This window comes from Gobio gobio, assembly GCF_949357685.1.
Source record: "Gobio gobio genome assembly, chromosome: 5".
In the NCBI taxonomy this organism is placed as follows: domain Eukaryota; kingdom Metazoa; phylum Chordata; class Actinopteri; order Cypriniformes; family Gobionidae; genus Gobio; species Gobio gobio.
In genome coordinates, this window is record NC_137101.1 from 10,099,592 (window position 1) to 10,121,601 (window position 22,010).

The following is a 22,010-nucleotide window of genomic DNA, read 5'->3' on the forward strand; positions in this document are numbered from 1 at the left end:
ATTGTTATCGGCCAGGGCTCCAGAGTGCGACTAAATGGTCGCATTTTGCGACTAAAATTTGAGAGTGTGCGACTGAATTTTACATCAAGTCGCACATGTGCGACCAGTAAATTTGCCTACTGTCGGTACTGGAGAAATTAAGAAAATACACTTACTAATTGTATAGACGTTATGTCTGGCAAATTATATCTTTGCCAGCCGTTTCTATATGAGATAATCTTAAACCATTTGTCCGTGATGCATTTTTGCCATTCGCAATCCAGAAGAGAGAGAAAGCGAGCTCTCACGTGGAGCTGCAGCGAACACAACACCACCGTCAGCTTTAATGAGTGACGATGGCCAAGAACTAAACAAAAGTTTAGTCTGCTTAAACTTTAGGGATGTGCTGTGATATTAATCTAATTTTTTTTCCGATTTTGGCTTCCAAGAATTATAAAAAGATGATATGAGGTAAAACTATTCCTATAGCCGTGTTCCGTCGAGCGCGACATCCCTTCACAGCCTTGCGCTGTCATTTCTCCTTAAACCTAAACTAAACGTCAGATTTAGTGATTGTTGTAAACTGCAGTCTCTACTGTTGCTAAACTGCGGGATGTGTTTGATATTAAAGAGCTATTAAATGCACAATAATCCGCGCAAGAGACGCTGTTTCCAACTTCAAGGCGGCGTGTGTGCTGCGAAATGGACCGACTTGCACTTAATATTTTAGGCTTCGTGTGCGCTTCTAAACCATCAAATAAACAACAAATAGCCGGTGTCAAAATGACCGGATTGGAGAGTAGTTATTTTAACAGTTTATATCTTAAATGGGCGTAAATAGTTTGGAGAAATAGTAGAATATGATATTATTAGTTCTACATTCGATCGGTCTTAAAGGGGCAGCGTCTAATAAACCTGCTGACGATTGAGCCATTCATTCGAATCGAACAAAAGGCAAATAGAAAATATTCACATCTCTTGAATTAATAACTTTAGCTTTTATAAGCATTAATCTATCAATTTATACAGTGAAAACTATGCAGTGTTATTTTACATTTCATTACTTTATTATATTTCTTTGTATTTTTGTTCTTTACTGTAATATTAATGTTAGCAGACGAATGTTTTATATTTTTGTTAAAACTTTGCGGTTTCTTTTGCTATAGATGTTTTACTTTTTAGATTATAAAGCCATGTTAATTATGTTCTTAATTATGTTTTTAATAAAAAAAAAAAATAAAGTATAATAAAAAGAACCGGTAAGAATACTGTTAAAGTACCATATCGATAAGCAGTATTGGTAAGAGTAGTAATACCATTAAAACCTTAACGATACCGATCCCTATTAGTAATACAGTGGAAATTAGTAGATTTGGTTAGCATGTTGATTTACGGTGTGCGCCCCTAAAATTTCTGGTTGTGCCCCTAAAATTTTCAGTTGGGGGCCACTGTGCTCCTAGTGAAAAAAGTTAGTCTGGAGCCCTGCCGGCCAACTGGCGACTGACACAGTTTCATATACTCGCCAACGTTGATTTTTACTCGCATTTGGAGCTTGGCGAGTGTTAATTTTAGGCCCTGTTTACCGGAAAAGTATGGTAATTTACCAGAATTTCTGTGTGAAAGGGGCTAATGTCTGTGGTACAAATGTCAATTACACATAGAAACTCAACTCAAATTGTCCCCGGTTCATAAAAACAAAATTACACAATTACAGTAATGCACTATCCATCCATCCAATAAACCTTCAAACTTAAAGGCTTTTTACACAAAACTTTCAAACAAGCCAAGGCTGTCAAACCAATATTCCAAGTTTTGTCTTGGCTTTTCTAGTTAAAAATGTCTAGTTTTTCAGTTTAATTCAATTCTGGATCTTGTTTACTACCTCAAATAAAATGTACTGCAACAAATTCAAAAATAATTGTAATGTTTATTGCATTAAAAAAGGAGGATTCTTTTTAGAATGATGCAAAGAGTATATCTGCTCTCCGGGAGTTTCATTTAACAGGACTTGAAGGAAACAGCTGGAGAAGAACAAGAGAAAAGACAGAGACAGACAGGAAAAGAGAGCAAAAGAGATTTGAAAAGGCTTCACAGGTGAGGTGGGCTGAGGGACACACTGTCTGTTTGGTCTCTCGTAGAAGAAGAAGGGCATGTTTATGCAGACGGAATCTCTCTCACATGACTCCCTCTGGCTTCAGCACTCAACATCACTCCACGAGCCTCAGAATCAGGTAGTGTGACCACAGAATTGGCCCAGAGGCACTGCTTTCATGAGAGAGGGTTACAAAAGTGAAGCGCATGCCATGGAGAGAAATCAGAGACTCTTGGATTTGGCAGCATGGTCGCTCCGAAAAACACATTCCAGTCTGAGACGGACATGTGACCCGAATCGGGTTGCTCTCGTCCCAACAACAAACAGTTTCGCCATCTATCAAGGCAGGTAACCGTGACACAGTTTGATTGTACGGACTTGCGGTTTGTGGCTGGGGAAGCCAAATTCCAGGCTCTAGTACCTCTCCTTCCGCAAGATCACTTTTCAAGCCATGATCAAATTATCGTGTAGAACAAAGCAGTGGGCTTGTATCTTTTGTAGTAAAGCTTTTCTTGTGAATGAGGCCAGACAAAGCGTTCAAATGGAGAAAGCATTTCAAAACAGCACTATCAAAGCATTGCGGGGGAGAACTCGGGTAACGTATAAGATTTCTTTCTACCAAAGAAAGCAATATTAGCTGTTTATATAAAATATCAAATGCGAGAAACTCATTGAAATCCTGAAATTCTTGCGAGAAGGATCACATTTTATAAAACACACTAACACACAAAAATAAGACTAAGCTAATTTAATCTAATTTACATTTAAATGAATCCTTTTTGTGGCCAATTATTCACATAATCTAGGAGTCTTACAACTCCACAGGAGGCCGAAATCCTTCATACACAGTTGGTTCAAAGCCTCTAAATAAATTGGCAACAAAAAACCAATGGCAGCTTCCATCGCATGTTTCGTGTTGTAATCCTAGTTCAGTCAACTCAATTGGAGTTGATGTGACAATTGTCCCAACATATGTTTCTAATCTAACTCGGAGATGTTTAATACATATTCTTAACGACGAAATTGGCAGAAATTGGTCATTGGACTCACATTCTCATATATTCAATCTGTGCCCATTCATTCCTAATCCACCCATGTCTATTCTACACCGCGATTCAATTCATGACTGCACGGGGGGTTCAAAATATACTCCAGGCTACACGCAGGGGGACAAGACAGCATCAGAGCAATGCATTGGACATGATCACCAGCAAGCAAAGTGTCTGCCTAATTCCCGCCACCTGGACCAGTGGGGCCAGACCTCTCTGATATTAAAAAGAGGGTCTCGTTTTAATTGTCCCGCCACTTGGAAACATTCTAGCACCTGTGACTTCTCCAAAATAAACCATGCAGTATTGAGAGACAAAAAAGACTAGCAAAGCAAGTAGAAGTCGCAGTGAAGGACACTGACTCTCGGTCCATTCAGACGGCTGATTAGCATAGCACTCCTGCCGGATCAATAACCTCATTGACTCCGTCTGTCTCCTCTATCAGGAATGATGGTAGACTCTCTTTTGTAGCTCTATTCTCGGGGCAACTGTCCATTCTCCATGAACTCTTGCTCTATTTTTCAAACAGGCCTCGATTTGTTTCCTTCTGTCTCGCTGTCTTTGAGAATGTGAGTAAATAAAGCTGTCTAGATGCCACTGAGAAAGATTAGCATGTAGCTTTTCGCTTTATCTGGTTCTGAATGCCTGGAAGAGAGAGAACAAAGGTGCCACCATCATTGCCAGAGTTTACTTCGCAAACCTCTTATCACGTTTAAGAAAAATGTGTCCAAGACAAGGAGGCACTCAAGCTCAAATTTTCTCACAGAATTTCCCAAACCTAGCTTAGCAGGAATATGGAAAGTTGAAGCAGCCCCCCCCCCCCCCCCCCCCCCCAAAAAAAAATCGTTCTTTCTAATTTGAAGACAAAACAATGAAGCGGAGAGAGTTTAAGAAGAGAAAGACCAGAACTATGAAGTGAACCACTGATGGCCTGAACTTTTTTTCCCACATCCATCATAAAAAGTCTTAAGTTAAAATATTCGTTCAAAATGGGGGGATTGACCAGTGACCTGATCCCAGGAGCTGTTCGGGTTCTGGGGGTTAATGGGGGATAAAGATTAGGAGGAACCGGGCTTCGCTTCATCTCCGTCCCCAACCACCTTCCCTTTCCAATCCCAAATCAGCCACACAATGAGATCTGCCAATGGAGACAGAGCTCAGTTTCCTTTGATATCCTTCCGAGCTTTCGGCTCTGAGTGTCCAGTGCAAAGCTCCATGGAGGCTACTCTCGACTCCGGGGAGTGGAAGAGCTCTCTCTGAGCCATTTTAGATGGAAATGACAGGCACTCTACTAGAACAAGAAATCAATTTTCAAAGCGAAGAACGCACTAGGCCGTCCATCCGAAGAGCGAGCAATGCCATTCCTCGTCTTTAAACTCGGGTGAGATATGCTTAATTGCTGTAGATTTTATAATGTGTGCATTGGCGGTGTGAAGTTGGGCGGCAATTATACTTTCTTTTACGCACTGATCAGAGGACTTCTGTTCCAGAACAGATATGCTTTAAGAGTTCATCTTTGAAGATTTAAGTGGATACTCGTCAAATTAAAAACTAACATTCAAATCTCTTTAAGGTGGGGAGCGAGGAGCTGGGTTTTGCTCAGCCTTGTGAGGCAGTGACTTCTGGGGATTTCAGCCAAGCCTCCCAACCTCTTTAGCAAATGCAAACTTTAATCAGTCCCGCACCTCAAAGGCAGAGTAATGGCTTGGAATAGCCTCACTGATGGATGCTTCTCTACAGAGCCCAGTTGAACGCTGGACTCCGCTGAGTTTAGCAATTCGGCAGCAAAGTGTGGGCTGTTATTGCTAGCTCAATGTGAAACTTTCTTAACTCCGATATAAAATTGATATATTAATGCAAGAGTATGGGCAGGATCATCCCATATCCACCGTACATGAGGTGCTTACCCAAGTTTTTTTTCTTCATTTTAAAGCATACTAACATCATTTTTTTATTAATAAAGGGACATTTCACCCCAAAAAATGTAAATTGTCATCATTTACTCACCCTCAAGTTGTTGCAAACCTGTATGACTTTCTTCCGTGGAATTCAAGTGGAGGAATGTTCCAAAATGTACTCTTTTCCATATAATGAAAGTGAACGGGGATACAGGTCATTAAAGTTTCATGGGAGCAGTCAAAAAAATGTAATTGTTATTTGCTTCATCTCATATTGCTTTAGCTCTCATTTGCACTTTGTACATATTTAAACAAAGTTCTTTTGTGATTAAACCTTACATGTTGCATTTAAAGCAGGGGTTTTCAAACTGGGGTCCGGGGACCCCCAGGGGTCCTCCAGGAGGTTCTAAGGGGTCCGCAGAAAATTTCAGAGAATAAAAAGACAAAACAAAAATGGATAAAGCCTACCGAACATTCTAACTGTTCTTCTCCTTTCTTGCCGTATACTTTCCAGAATTGTATTTGTTCGCTTTATATCTTTCGAATGAGTTTTTCTCACTATAGTCCCCTTTATCATGCTCACTGGGGTTCTAAGGCAGTATTCTTAACGCAGTAGGTAAACTGCTTACATACATTTATTGTGAAAGTTGTTTATGCAATTTTTTTTTATTGAAAATGTTCTTCTTCAGGTTTATACATCCAACATTAAGTATGGAAACAATGTGTATTTATAATGTCATACTTACTATTTATCTAACACTTTATAATGTTTTTTTTTTCATACATAAAAACATATAGATGGATTTTAGGTAGGGGGTCCCCCATAAAGATTCATCATATTTGGGGGTCCTTGGCATCATAATGTTTGAAAACCCCTGATCTAAAGGCACCGCATTTGAACAGATTATGACTTAAATGTTGATCTGTTTGTTGCAAAAAACAATCATATAGTTTTCAATCTGCATGGAATATGGCGCATGAGTCATGGCACTATGTTTATACTGCTTTTTTGGACCTCAACATCCCAAACATTCCCTTTGATTATATATAAAAAAATAAAACAAAATGTGGCAAGTGCAATCTGTTTGTGTTATGTAGAAGAAAGAAAGTCAAGCAGTTTTGGAACGACATGAGGGTGAGTAAATGATTTATTAAAATGAATGAAAAGAATGATATTTTTTGTGAACTCTCCCTTCAGAACAAAGTTATAAGAACAACTGCTAATATCAGCCCCATCAAGTCATCAAACATGACCTAAACTCTGCATTAACTGGCTTGAATAGGTTTACCCTTCGCAACTGTAGCCGCTCGTCTGGCAATGTCTGCATCGCTAATGACGACGACCACAACCTCCGTCACATAATCAGCGGTCACATTCTCACAGATGCTGAGATTCTTTATGTGTATTTTTCACTTACTTGGTGACAAAACCATCATCAGGGCTTCAACGGAGAGGGTGCCGGACAACACGCTTCAAACCTTTACCTGCTGTTTATACACCACAATAGATTCATCTTGACTTCGACTGCCTTTAACATGAAACCCCACTACCGTCGAGACCGTCAGAAAAACTAAGTGGACTCTCTCGACTATCATGATGCATCAAGAATCTTTAAGAGGTCCCCGGACTCCTCATTATTAACGCTCCTCTCAGGATGTGGTTGATGGAATATATAATGGAAGTGATTTTTGAGAGGACATATCAATTATGGCTGAGACAGACAGACCGAACATGCAAATTAGCACTTTAAAGATTGCTTTTACTCACCACTTTCGCCTTGGTTTCAGAGTACTCCTGCTGCGTTATGAGTAACGGCCATTCCAGGTCTCATCCTGACCGACACAGAATGGGAAACATGTAAACATACATATATTTTTCCTCAAGGTATGCATTAAAAAAAAATTACCCATTTGAATGCTATAAAAGGTGGCAAAACCACAAAAAAATGACAGTGTAAGCATGTTGTCAGTGATATTTAGGGAGATAGCAATGACGGACAAGGTTTACTGTTTGTGTCATGCGAGAGTTTTTCATCTCCACAGCAAAATAATTACAACAAAGTCTGTCACACTCCATCAATACGACAGGTCAATCAAATAACTGGATGTGGGCTCGCTTCACGTCAACATGCCGCAGTTGCGTACAATCACGCACTAGTTTTTTTTATCTCGTTTTCAAAGTGTGCATCTGCCAAAAAGATGAAAGTGTTGACAGAAGTACATGAGAAGCTGTGTTTTTCGATCTTACCCTGAGGGGAAACTTTCAGTTGATGTCCGTGTTTGTTTGGAAGAGGAGAGACCAAGTATGAGAGAATCTGTCAAAAAACAAAAAAAAGTCAATTGTTAATTTTTCAGAGCACTTCGATACCTTCATATGCGTTTCAGACTGACACATATCACACTCAGAATAATAATATGCGTCTGAAATGAGGGGAAATGTTTTGCCCTCGAAACAGCTTGCCATGCCTGGCAGGTTAAAACTAACCGAGCATAAATCAAACTTTCCATCGAGGCTTCTGCCGGGTTTTTTTGCTGACACTCACAGATATGTTTGACTAAATGAGCGTGCAGCTCAGTTCACATCATTTTTGGGGAAAAAACTGCAAGTTATAACATATTTCTTCTTTTTTTTTGAAGAGTACAGTTAAATTGTGAAGCTACAGTATGGTACACACACATACACACACACACACACACACACAAATCAGCCGAATGGCTTCAGATTCTCTCTGTCCCAGAATTCCAAAGACCCCTGTAGGCAACTAACAACTTCAGGATCCCGTGGAATGTGCTCCCTGAACTATATGAAAAGAGGAGGGGGTTTGCTTAGGAGAGCATTTCTGCAAACACAAACCCGCCACTGCTTTAACCGCTTGTGTTTGAGGAGGTGTACTTGGAGGAAATAGCGCAAACTGTCTATTAGCCCGAGTATTAAGATACACATCTTCCGCACTCAATTACATGTGCACGTATATGGTTTTCGTAATTCTGGAAGTACGCTCGGTTTACGAGCACGAATAGTGTATATTTAAGCTCAACTAGCTCAGTCAACATTTGAATGAGAGATTTACAGTATTATCAAAATTAGATTTAAGACTGTTCTGTCTGTGCTTTTTGCACGTGCAAGTGTACACAAACTCTGGAAATGAAAAGCGATATAACAAGCTCAGAATAATCATTCTGGAAAAAAAAACATACATTTGTTAACACCGCAATGTCTTTGGACTAGGGCTGCACGATCTATCGTTTTAGCATCGATATCACGATATGCACATCTGCGGATTGTAGTTGATCCGTACGGACCAGGCACTACTGTTCGAAATGCACGTGATTCTCAGATTAATTACAAAGTTTAGTCATCATAGAGCGAAAGTTTACAGTTTGCGCTTGTTTAGGTCCTGTCAGTCCAAACATTCAAGTGATTTTATACCAAAGAGGACACAAAAAAAGAGAACTCAATTCGGAGCTTGCGATTTCTGTGCAGACAGCACGCGAACACCGAATTATGTTCTCTTCCACATCTATTTGAGCTTGAAAGACACACACACACACACATATATATATATATATATATTAGTGTTGTCCCGATACTGGAATTTCTAACTTCGATAGGATACCTAAAAAAGTATCGATATTCGATACCATTTTCGATACCACAGGGGGAAAAACGCTTCATATACTGTCAAATAGATATTTTTAATATAGTTTCTTTTTTTGTCCGTCTATTGAAAGTCTAGGCAATCTAAAAATTTCTTCTGAAGAAATCACTTTATTCAAGAGCAGTGAGTGATTTTCTCTTTGTCTTTTTTTGTTGTATTAACATTAAAGGGATAGTTCACTCAAAAATGAAAATTCTGTCATCGAGAAATGAATACAGGTTTGGAGCAATAATAGAGTGAGTAAATAATGACATAATTTTAGAGGTGAACTGTCCCTTTAAGGACAGCGTGTTCACTAGGCTGCGCTGCTGTCAATTTAAGACCTGCCCGCATCTAATATACAGACACACACCGATTTTTACCTTGTGTGTATTTGACAGTATTAGCGCAGTAAGACGACTACTTAGTCCAGTAATCACGTGTTTGACAGACATTTAGTGCGCACGCTCGGAAAAGTGCATGTTAAAACCGTGCATAAGCACGCAAATGAAATGTTTAACCGGCAAGGCTTTAAAACGCATGCACTGAACTTTCGTGATTGTGAATAACTAGTGTTCCGTGAGTATAACTCTACCACTAACGTGTGATGTGAATGTATGTCACGTTGTTTAGTATATTGGGATGGAGGCAAATGACAGAATTTGTAGAAAAATAATTAATTAAATGCAAAACCGCAAAACTCAATTCACAAGCGTGTATTGAACCGTGAATGACGTCCACGGTTCAATATTATATTGAGAATTGTGGCATCCCTAATATATATATACTTCAATTAATGAAAAGGAAAGAGAGCATCGCTTTTCTAATATCTTTGTGTGTTTTCCCCTGATGTTCCAAAACTGACACTTGTAGTAAAAGGTGTGAAGAGGAAATTAATCTTCTGCAGGGTCAAGAACTTAAGGCTTTGTTTGATTATGCGCTGCGAGAGAAAGCGAAATTAAAAATCTCTGGCGCGTGTTAAATGCGCTATACACATAAACTTTACGTACCTTAAGTCTAATAACAAGCACAAACTGTGTTAAATAGAATTTGAGGTAAAATGTATCTGTCCTACACCATTTTCTACTTTGCCACAGTAAATTATGTGAATACACTCCTAATTAAACAATTGAGAAAGAAAACGGATGCGTATCATTATATTGGATCCTTGCATTTGGCCTTAAAGTGACAGCAGCCTAATATTCCTGCTGTGTCATTAATGTTAATCAAACAACAAAGTACAAAGTACCCTTTTGTAGCTTTAACAATAATTCATTATATACAGGGAAGACTATGCAGTGTTATTTTAAATTTGATTATTTAATTTCTATAGCTAAATGCTAGACTTTTCATTTGTATATTTGTGCTTGTAATTTGTTTATTACTTTCTATGCAGATTATTTCCCCTACAATCATTCTAGAGTGATTATTTCTTTCCAGATAGAGCTATTCAAATCATCTGGTGAAATAGTTTGCGTATTGCAATATATGTTGTGGAAAAACAAAATATCGCAATGTCGGGTTTTTTTTCTCCAATATTGTGCAGCCCTACTTTGGATAGAGAAAACTCGCCCTTTTAAATCGACTTACCGATGTTATTAGTTTGCATGACCTCATTGTGACAAGTTTACACAATACCGGGCCCGTTTCAATGCGAGATCTCTAAATACTTTATATACACACACACTGCATTAGCGCAGGTCGTCCTAATGTCACTGTCTGATATTTACATGAAGCCCGGTGTTCAAGTCGAGATAAACTATTTCAAATCAAGGCCAAGAATACCTCTCCGGCCCCTCTGCTGGGTGTGCGGATGAAAGAAGACATTATGCGAACAAGTCAGATTACAGTACACAATAATTTTTTACCTTTTCAAGTAAATACCATTCCCGTGTTAGGAGGTGGAAGCCACCGCAATATATTTTGACTGAGGGCCGAACGGCCCTTATCAGCTCTAGTCAAGCAATTCAGGCCCCCCGAACAAAGATGAGTCTTCAAACTCCCTCCATTCATCAGTGGACGTGTAATTACCCCCGGTTCACAGTCTAGACGTTACCGCTTTCAGGGTATTTAAGATCCCCTTTGCAACATGCAGCATGCTTGCACCCGGCCCAACGTTAAATCTGCAGCAGATAAATTAGCGAAGAATGCAAGTAAAAAAAAAAAGAAGCGCGGCCACAATGAAAAGAACTTTATCCTCCCTGCTGCTAAATGAGATTTCTTTGAAATGCAGATCAGTGGCGCTAGATTAGTGAATTTTAGCTGCTGTCAACATCATAACAAAATACAAATGCGATTGTTCGTCTGGGCCTTATCTCCTTGCTTCCATCTGCTTCTTCCCGTATTTACTCGGGTCGATTTACTATGCAGATCTAAATAAGACGCGCTCGCGGCACAATGGCTTCTTAAGCTTCTACATCAAGGTATTTGAGAGCGCCGTCACATGAAAAGCTGCCCCATCAAAGGCACATCCCTAATGAACTTCCCTATCACAGAGGGATGGCGCGGCGCTCCGGAGAGGCTCGCAGAGAGGCGCTAAATCACAGGAAGGATACCTCAGCGGCCCGTGGAGATTAACACACGACGGGGACCCTCAAACAGGAGGCCGTCCGAGCCAAACCCAGGGTAGCTTGCGGTTCAGCGGCAGATTAACGGTCAAATTAAAACACCCAGGTAGGGGAATGACAGTGTGTACCTCAAGGTACAGTAAAATGGACGTTTGCATCCGAGCACACAAGGCTGACAGTAATCTTCAAAAGCCGAGGAATAACCTCTAATTTCACGCCATATTTGTTGCATCCTGCGTACACAGATGGGATTACAACTCAAATCCCACAACTTACTCACACAAGGCACGGAGGGCGAGAAAGAGGGAACATATATAAGGGTGCAAAGATGCATTTTGGGTTAAAATCGTCATGCACCAGTGGTTTATGGAGGGGGGCTGGAGCAATTAGCCCCAGAGGCAGTGCACACACGAGACCGGCACATGTGGCTCCGAGTAGAGCTCTGACATCACGGCATGATGAGAGGGCAATGGGAATACGGTGGTGGGGGGTTGAACGCGAGAGCGTGTGCCAGACACGCGTGTGCCAGGTTTCAACTTCCGCTCTACACTGAGGAGATAGAGCAGGAGGGGGGGTGTTAGGACTGCATTCTCCACAGAGGCCCTTTCGGAAAACATCCTCACACGAAAGCGGCATCCAACGGCCCTGCGGTCGTGTGACACAAACCGCAGTTGTCTTTTGCGCATCTTTCCCTCCTCCCCTCGCTGTCTTCACCGTGCCAAGTGGGCGCGATGCCAGTCGCATTTGCAACCACGAGGGACCGTTGCCTTTTTTTTTCTTGTTTAATGAAATGACAAAACAACAGATTTACATATGCAGAAACAGGTGTTGTAACAGGTTTGACTCCTCTTGACCTAAAACGTGTTGCGTGGGGGAAAACTGGGGGGGGTTAAGTTTATTAGCAACAGCTGCCTGGAGGGTGTTTAGGCTCTGATGGGCATTCAAATCTACACCATCTGCCCTGCTGGTTGCCAGAAGTGACAATCTAAATTAAAAACCACTCATCAAAAATCATAAAAATAAACTATTGTATTGCTGTGGTGGCCATATGCTGTAAGTGGCCCTATCAAAGACAAAAAGGGAATCATAGGGAGTATAATTAACCCTCCGCATTCTAAAAGACATTCCTGAGCACCGAACACAACAATGGCTTGCTTGACATCCACAAACACACACACATTCCTACAGGCCCCTGAACACATACTAAGAGTCACATTTACACTTCGGAGAGGATGCTTGCGTTTCAATATTCAAGATACAACTGTGCTGTTGATTACTATTGGTGAATTATATTAAATTGTGCTAAAATACATACAATCTGATTATTCACAAACCTCACAATACCATGGTACTGAACGATTTAATATATGAATGATTCACAAACATAAATGAGAAAATAATATCAATATTAATGATCAAATCTATTCCATCTGCAGTAAAAAAGTATTGTACTGAATGATTACCAGGTTTATGATGCACATAGGCAAAAAAATTATGACAAAAAATAAAAAAACATCAATAATAAGGGCTCGACATTAAGCCTGTTCACATGCTTGTCCTTCGGACAAGTAAATCAGTCATTCACTTGTCCGAGTAAAAAATTAGCTTGTCCGGATTTAAATATAATCTGTTCTGAAGCAATATTCTTACCAGTGTTCAATCAGCTTTGACATATTTAAATCTGCATATTTGTGATATTTTTACCTTTTTATAAAGGGCATTTTTCCATAATCTTATTAAATATAGGCTATGCTTCAGCTTTCATTTTATATTTTTAAATTTGATCTATAAATTAAATTAGAATAAGACACTATAGGCTGTTACCAATCAAATAAAATTATTTACACTGAAAAATTAACTGCATTAAATAATGTTATGAGATTATTATAAATATTTTTTAATATACAAATAAGAAATGTTGGAAAGATGAAACTAAACCACCAGTAGGTGGCAGCAGATGACTGTCTTAATGAGTGAGTCATTGAGTCGATTCGTTCAAATGGCTGATTCATTCAAGAATTAGGCGGTCGTTTACGAATAGGTCATTGAATCTTTGATTCAACCGATTCATTCAAAACGCTGAATCATTCAGTAACATGCTGTTGCTGTGAGATGCGTTACGTTTCTGTTGTGATCTTTGTTTGGAACTATTTTCGCTGCTGAAATAGAACAAAAACAGTCCATATTGCATCTAAAATGTAAGTGACTTAATGTTAATTAATTGTTTATGGAACTGGCGTATGAAATCAGCGTCATTATCAGTCGTGATGGTATTCAGGAAAACAACACTCTTGTTTGTGTGATGTTGCTTAACTGTATCATATGTTATAAATATAAAAACTACACAATTTTTAACCATGTTTATTAACTGAGTTTCTTTGTATTAGCAGAGAATCATTTGTTTTCTCCTCGAGAGGCTGCGCGAGCCTCAACAGCACAACCATGTCAGTTTGTTTTATATTATTATCCACTATCGATCTCCACTTACGCTAACTGAATGCAGAATCATTATTGCACTTTGGTGATTCCCTAGTTAGTTTTTGTTTTGACGTTTTAATACGTTTTATTGTCCGTCGGGCAAGTAAAATTATTTTTCACTTGCCCCTTCAAAAAATCCACTTGTCCCGGACAAGCAGACAAGCGTTAATGTCGACCCGTGAATAATAATAATAATAAAATAGGAATATTCTGCAGCAACCCTTACCCTTAAAGGCGGTAACATGGTAAAGTGATGGAGTAAGAAGGTGATACCATGGTATTTTTGATATAGGCTATACCATGGAGCTGAATGATTCCCATAATCATCAATATAAATACAATGTTAATGTTCTGCACTAACCATGGTTTTACATGCAACTCAAAGGTACTTTGAAGAATACCATGGTATATGTCCACAAAACAATATCACAGGTCCAAAAAAAGCATACTTTTGTAAGCATAAAAGATAGCTGTACAAATTAAAAGTTGAAACACAGCAATCAGGCATTCCTTTCAAACAATAGGGAACCATGAAGGTCAAACACATTAACTCAGGCACGGCAGCTCAGTAACTCAACAACAACATGAAGAAAAACCTAGAAAACAACAATTCGGGCCAAAGAGTCCATCTAAAAATATTCACTCTGCCCTTGTCAAAGACAAAGGGAGCATTAATTTGCCCTGTTATTATTTAGAGAGGGCAGGAGGAACAAACCTGAGCCCGTCGTGACCCTGCCACAGTGTTGCAACTTGTTCTAGAGCGATGCCAGCAGAAGGCAGCACCATATGCCCGCAGCCTCGGGCCCGATGCTCTTTCTGCAGCCTAATACGCCTGTCAGGAGACGTTACTGTCACAAATCCTCTGTTTTTCCATAACGTGTTTCAAATAAACAGATTTTTTTTTTTCTCCTCTTACTAACAGATTTGTCCTCAGAGATCCCAGTTAGAAGGTCAGTGTTTGATTCTACTGTAATGACAGCATCTACACCGAGTAAATGCTGGGTCGTTCCAACCGTTGTATGGGTCAGATATGGACCAACCAAACTGTTAGTTTACATTTTTTCTATTCAAATTTTAAATCCAACAGTTGGGTTGGTCCATATTTATCCCAGACAACCCAGTATTTTTTAGAGAATATTTAGATTTTTTTTTTTTTTTCTACAAGCATGATCATTATTAAATGGCTAAAAATAACACACACAGGTTTGTTTTGCTATCTAAGTGAGGACATACCATGTTTTTATACTGTAACTGTACATTCTATCCCCATACACTACCCATCACAGGAAACATTCAGCATTTTTACATTTATTAACGAAACATTGTTTGGTATGTTTATAAAGCTATTTTAAAAATGAGGACATATCAAATGTCCTCATATTTCATGTTTACGTCGTAATACCAGTGTAATACCCATGTCATTATACAAATTTGTGTCCTCATAAATCACAAACACACACACTTTACTTTTTTTGTGGCACTTATTTAATTTATCCATGTCATTTATGCCAGGCTGCATTTCAACATGATGCTGAAACTAAGCCTGGCATAAATAGTATCACATAGACTAGCATCAAGTCTACTATCACACTTCCTCTCGTCACAGGCCACAGGCAAGTTTGGTCCGAGCGGGACTGACCTTGCCGTTTACCACAAATGCCGCCCCCCCCTGCATCTTCAACAACTGGGGTTTTAAGTCAACCACAGACTAAAACGCTCTGTAAATCATTCCCTTCAGCCAACGAGACCCTGTCACGCCTTCAGATTGCACAAAAAAAAAGATGACAAAACATATCAGCACTGATATTATCAGCTATGCGTACAATTAATAATTTCAAGGGCATTTGTACTCTAAGATAAGATGCTTATGGGTGATTTTTAATACCTCTCCATAAAGGTCATATGATATTGTTCGTGTGAAAGAGCCCCGTCACAGTCAAAAGACTAGAGTTGGGGATTATACGCCACGTTTAAGGGAAGGAAAAAAAATGCAGTTCTCAGCTATCAAACGGACTGTGGGAAGGTCTAGAGCGTCAGATACAGATGAAACTGTTCCCTTTAGTCAACACATTTTAATCCATAAAATAAGCATCCGCTGTGATACAACAACAAAAAAAAGCATTTCTCAGTTCTAAGAGGTGACCTCAGAGGAAGCCAGTGCACTCGGCGTCTTAGTTACTGAAGCACAGCAAACGTCATTAGGATGATGTGGATAATTATGGCGCATAAGACCTCTTAAGCATGTAATGCAGTCTTTTATCTGGAGAAGTCAATCTCGGCGAGGCTGACAGCTAGAAGCATATGATCCCGGTAAACAAATACTTTCACGCGGCACCAAAGTGCCATTAAAGGCCAGAACTGTCAACACAAATTCCACTCTTGCGAGAGGAGAGGAAGGGGAGGGGGGGTGTGGGGCGGGTGGGTGGGTGAAAAAAGACTTGATCACCTCTGGTTGCCTTAACATGCATGGAGGTTGTCATGGAAACATTTCTGTGAAGTTAACATGGATACAAACAGAAGGCTTTCCGGCTTAATTGCCATTAGAGTTTTATGACCCTGTTTAGGGATGTATATTAAAACACACACAAGGTAATATGCCGCTTATCGCGGAAACGCGAACGAAAAACTAACCTTTGGCTTTCTACGGTTGTTTTCCTTAAAACCCACTATAAAAAACTGGATGACTGCAGGATGCATATACTTTATTTTAAGGTGTCATTGTTACAGTGTAATTATATATTTAAATGCTGAGTATTATTTAGTAACTACCTGTACTTACTATAGGGTTAAGGTACGATTAAGGTTTGGTTGAGGGTTAGTTGCATGCAATTATGCATAATTAACTGTTATTACTATGATAAGTACATGTAACATAACAAGGACCCCAAAATAAAGTGTTACCGAAATTTCAAATGGTTCCACCCACATTATCTCTCTCTATACACTCTCTAAAAATAAAAAATTGTATTTTACTCAATGCACATCAATTCATTTGGTAACACTTTATTGTAGGGTTTCATTAACTATATGCATATTACTAGAATATTGACTATTTATTAATGCTTTATACTGCATACCAAATGCCTAAACTTAACAGCTACCTTACTAACTATTAATAAGCAGTAATTAGGTCGTAGTTAATAGTGAATATGTGTCCCCCATACTAAAGTGTTACCATTCATTTTAAAAGGATGTCTTTCATTTTGATGCAAAGCAGTGCACACACACACACACACACTCAGCCGCAATCAGGCTGCGCCTACAAAAACATCAGGATAATTCCAATATAGGCCCCTTTTTCCTGTCGCAGGTCAGCCCCCCCCCCCTCCCTCCCTCCACATGTCGTACGTGAAACATCACGCTCCAAACACACTCGTTGAAACAGTGCTAATTAAAATCACCTGGGAAGAACTGCGTGGGGCTAACAAAGGGCCGGGCTTCACGTTACAGAGCTCGTCAGGAGCCAAGTGTGTGTGTGTGTAGTGTGTTTGCTCGAAATTTTACTACTGCTATTACGGCCTCTTTGAAGCGACACAGCGTTGAGTGACGGAGCGCCACGATGCACACCTGCACTTCACCTGCACATCTGCCGGAGCCAAACAGAGGTGCTTCTGCAACCAACACCAGGGTGAAAACTCACACAGTTAATCACAGCCACGATAGGAGATGTAATACTATACTATACACCTTGCTCAAAAAAAAAGAAAAGAAAGAAGAAAGAAAAAAAAAACGGTCCCAGATCCCTTGAACCCACTGAAACTGCACTGGCAGTAGATGTGGCTGTGTCTTAAGACGAGTGCTGTCCATTAACACTCCAATACATCCGCCTTACTGTCCTGACACACACTGCTCCTGTGAGCAGCTCCAAAGCCATGAAGAATTCACTCCGGATTATGGAAATGGAGCAAGCAACCACGGTAAGATTAATGTTAACCTTGATGATAATAATAACAATAATAATAATTATAGAAATAATCTTCAATACATAATGTGTGTGTGTATATATATATATATATATATATATATATATATATATATATATATATATATATATATATATATATATATATATATATACACATATAAGTTACTTTTTTACACTTTATGACAATCTGAAAATATTCAATCTCGTACAAAATCACAACAAATCTAAATAATCAGTGTATTAAACTAAATAAATGACTTGATTTCAATTTTAAAAACCTATTAAACACTCTTAATCATTTGAAAGTAATTGTAAAAACGGTGAACGTATCTAATACGACGTATTCATGTACATTTATGCATAGGCTATTTCAATTTTATGCATTAATCCATCAACTAAAAATCCCTTATTTTTAAACGGACAGAAATGATGCTGTCATCGTTATTTTCATAAACAAACGAACGTGTTTACATTTCACTCGTGCTGTTTTAAAACTAAAACAAACAGCAACAAACACAAGGAAAGTTGACGAGCGTTAAAACACGTGCAATAATCGAATAAGCCACAGAACTGTCACTGGGTGTTTATTGATTATGAGGATGGAATCACAGCACTGACTTCTCACAAACTCTCTAACAACACAAACACTTTACAGACCACCTAAACAACCCATCTGTAACTTCCAAGTGAAGTCGAACTCAGAACTCAAGTGTGTGAAAGGCATAAACGTGAAAACTCACCAAAAGAAGTGAATGTATCTCCTTCGCGGATGCAAAGTTTCGCGTGTTTACGAGTCGGTGGTTTTGAAAAAGCGCTAAAAACAAACGCACAACACGCGCTGTTGATATTCCTCCGCTCGGAGTCGCGAGACGCTGCTGTCTTCAGTCAGTGTGCTGCTGTTATTACCGACGCAACAGTATAAAAAACGCCCGAGTAACACCGACTCCTGTTTGAATGCGCTCGCATGACGCGCAACGCGAAGCGGCAGCTTGTTTTTTTGTATCTCGATTCAATACATCGCAATGTTTCGGTCGAGTTTGAGGGGGGGGACTAGCTTATTAGAATGCGGGGAGGCACTTATGCGGACTTGCATGTTGTTATTTTTTGGCGTACTGCGACCCCACGTGACATCATGTCCACCTGCCGAGTAAACAATACAGTCATTAGAAGTTTGTTTTGTTTATCGAGTCTCTTTAATACACTAATAAGAACAAACCAACATCAATTGTTTCTTTTGCTAGAGAGATTAATATGGCCTGAGGAGTAGGCATGTGAAGTGCTGCCATTTATTTTATTTACAAATTGTATTATTGCTATTCTTTGTTTATAATAGTATTATTATAGAATTGTAATCCCTATTCATTTATGTTTGTGATTAAATAAAGTTAATACACATTTATTACATTATCATTTATTACGAATGAATAAAAACAAACAAACAAACAAACAAACAAATAAATAAAGTCTTCAAAAGAGTCATTTATGGAGGTTAAGTATAGTCTATAAAAGTGTTCAAAACAAAAGAACAACAGAGAGTGTGTGTGTTTTGTTTGCTTGCATTTTATTTTATTTCGCACATGAATCAACACTTGCTAAACATTTCACACACCACTGATTCATTTAAATGAACCTTGAGATTATCAACTGTAGATCATCAGCAATCTTTTCATTTTGATGAGATATTGGTTATATGAGTGATGAACATTTGTTGTCAAATAATATTTTGCTTTTGACCATTTATGTGCTCATATTATTTAAGACTCTGAGAATGATACACATACTGTAATAGTGAGTTCTGCATCATATGTGTACTGTAACTGTGTGGCACTGTCTAGAAATGTTCGTTTGAATAAAACAAGATTTAAAAAAAAAAGATTTTCAGATCAAAGATTGATAATATCAGAAATCTCTCTTTGTGAATTAATGATCTCTGTCTCTGCCTGAATTGAACATCTTCATTCTATATATTTTGGTTGCAAACACTTAAAGGGGCTATTAGTATATATTAGATGCCTGGTGATATTTGTATAACATCAAAATCATTTTTAATCAAGTGCATATTTAAATAAGGAGACGATAGAGCAGATTTTGACCTGGATTTATGAGAACATTTTAACACTCCAAAATCTGATAACAGATGTATGCAGAGGTGTTAAGGCTTATCTTTTTGTTCATTGATAAGAAATTATTTTTGAAGCCTTCTTTTCACCACACGCATTCCATTTACGTTTAATCAAGAAAATGCACCATTTCATGGCTTTTATCACAAAGAAATAAAAAATACACATGTATTTTCCAAATCAAATGTAGAGGGGGGAAATCATTTTGAGAAAACTAGGTTCCTAGCACAAAACACAATAATTTGCTGCCACCTACTGGAATGTTTTGGAATCCACATTTGATTGTCAATGAAACGGTGAGCGTGCACATAACTTTGATTAAACACTGCCACCTAGTGGTCAATGAAGACCATGCACTAAAACACACATTTGAATACAAACGTAGCAATGTTATCAGGAATTCCCAACACACAAGGGTCTACCATTGATTAAATAATTATACAATAAAAAGGAAAAATCCAATAATTATGAAGTCAATTTTGGTTCTTGAATTCGTGGCTCCATAAAAAGAATCACATACTGATTAATTGTGACAACATGCCAGATGGCAAAGCATACTGTCACAATCTAGGGTAAGTTGTCATATGTATGTGTATAAATATATATATACACTGACAGGTGAAGTGAATAACACTGATTATCTCTTCATCACGGCACCTGTTAGTGGGTGGGATATATTAGGCAGCAAGTGAATGTTTTGTCCTCAAAGTTCATGTGTTAGAAGCAGGAAAAATGGGCAAGCGTGAGGATTTGAGCGAGTTTGACAAGGGCCAAATTGTGATGGCTAGACGACTGGGTCAGAGCATCTCCAAAACTGCAGCTCTTGTGGGGTGTTCCCGGTCTGCAGTGGTCAGTATCTATCAAAAGTGGTCCAAGGAAGGAACAGTGGTGAACCGGCGACAGGGTCATGGGCGGCCAAGCCTCATTGATGCACGTGGGGAGCGAAGGCTGGCCCGTGTGGTCCAATCAAACAGACGAGCTACTGTAGCAGACCAGTCAGGGTGCCCGTGCTGACTCCTGTCCACTGCTGAAAGTGCCAACTACCAACAAGTGCTGCACGTGAGCATCAGAACTGGACCACGGAGAAATGGAAGAAGGTGGTCTGGTCTCACGCATCACGTTTTCTTTTACGACCAGGTGTGTGTGTGTCGCTTACCTGGGGAACACATGGCACCAGGATGCACTATGGGAAAGAGGAGACATTGTGATGCTTTGGCCAATGTTCTGCTGGGAAACCTTATGATCCTGCCATCCATGTGGATGTTACTTTGACAAGTACCACCTACCTAAGCATTGTTGCAGACCATACATCCTTTCATGGAAACGGTATTCCCTGGTGCCTGTGTCCTCTTTCAGCAGGATAATGCGCCCTGCAACAAAGAAAAGATTCAGGAATGGTTTGAGGAGCACAACAACGAGTATGAAGTGTTGACTTGGCCTCCAAATTCCGCAGATCTCAATCCAATCGAGCATCTGTGGGATGTGCCGAACAAACAAGTCCGATCCATGGAGGCCCCACCTCGCAACTTACAGGACTTAAAGGATCGGCTGCTAACATCTTGGTGCCAGATACCACAGCACACCTTCATGGAGTCCATGCCTCGACGGGTCAGGGTTGTTTTGGCAGCAAAAGGGGGACCAACACAATATTAGGAAGGTGGAATATCATAATGTTATGCCTGATTGGTGTATGTATATATGTATGTCTGTATATATATTCATGAATTGCACCATGACAACTTGTCCCAACCTGATACATTATCATCCTAATATCTGAATTTCCCAACCTGAAATATTATCATTATAATATCTGAATGTAATGACAGTGTGGTTTTATTTTCACCTATTTATCCCACAGATATAACAAAATATCACCATTGTACAATATTGTTTCAGTGACAGAATTCACAAGAAATGTCTCAATAATGTAAGAGTTTTATCTAGGTGTTTGAAACCCATATAAAAACACACAAGCATTTCAAACTCATAGTTACTGTAATAACGTTGAGACAACTCCCCATGTGACAACTAGCACCGATCTCTTCTACATTTCCGAACGGAGGCCTCGTGTTGTTTCAGTAAAGATTCCCAAATATAATTCATGAGCATTTATCGAAGCTATCTCCAGGTTCAGGAGAGTTCAACAGACGACATGGACACATCAATGTGTCCCACGTCTACCAGATTCTAGTGACCAGTAAGACAAGCATAGTTCGCAGCTATTTTAAGCCTGGCAACCACACAATGTTCAGCTGCAACCTGAT

The 22,010-nt window shown here is 39.2% G+C and overlaps 1 protein-coding gene and 1 long non-coding RNA gene across 3 annotated transcripts in view; both read right to left on the bottom strand.

Annotated features, from left to right (window-relative positions):
- Positions 1 to 18,659, bottom strand: part of foxp2 (forkhead box P2) — a 108,733-nt gene extending 90,074 nt beyond the window's left edge. For both annotated transcript variants that reach the window (XM_079818188.1, XM_079818186.1), the window contains exons 1-3: positions 18,367 to 18,659; positions 7,267 to 7,333; positions 6,787 to 6,851 (exon numbers count right to left, since the gene is read on the bottom strand). The gene's annotated coding sequence lies outside the window, so the exon portion shown is untranslated. The remainder of the gene's footprint in view (positions 1 to 6,786; positions 6,852 to 7,266; positions 7,334 to 18,366) is intronic.
- A 519-nt stretch (positions 18,660 to 19,178) lies between these two features.
- On the bottom strand, positions 19,179 to 21,954 carry LOC307127141. Its single transcript, XR_013816602.1, has 4 exons — positions 21,741 to 21,954; positions 21,033 to 21,116; positions 20,903 to 20,929; positions 19,179 to 20,786 (listed from the first exon to the last, which is right to left on the bottom strand). It is a non-coding gene; the product is annotated as an uncharacterized lncRNA (long non-coding RNA).
- Between the last annotated feature and the right edge of the window lie 56 nt (positions 21,955 to 22,010).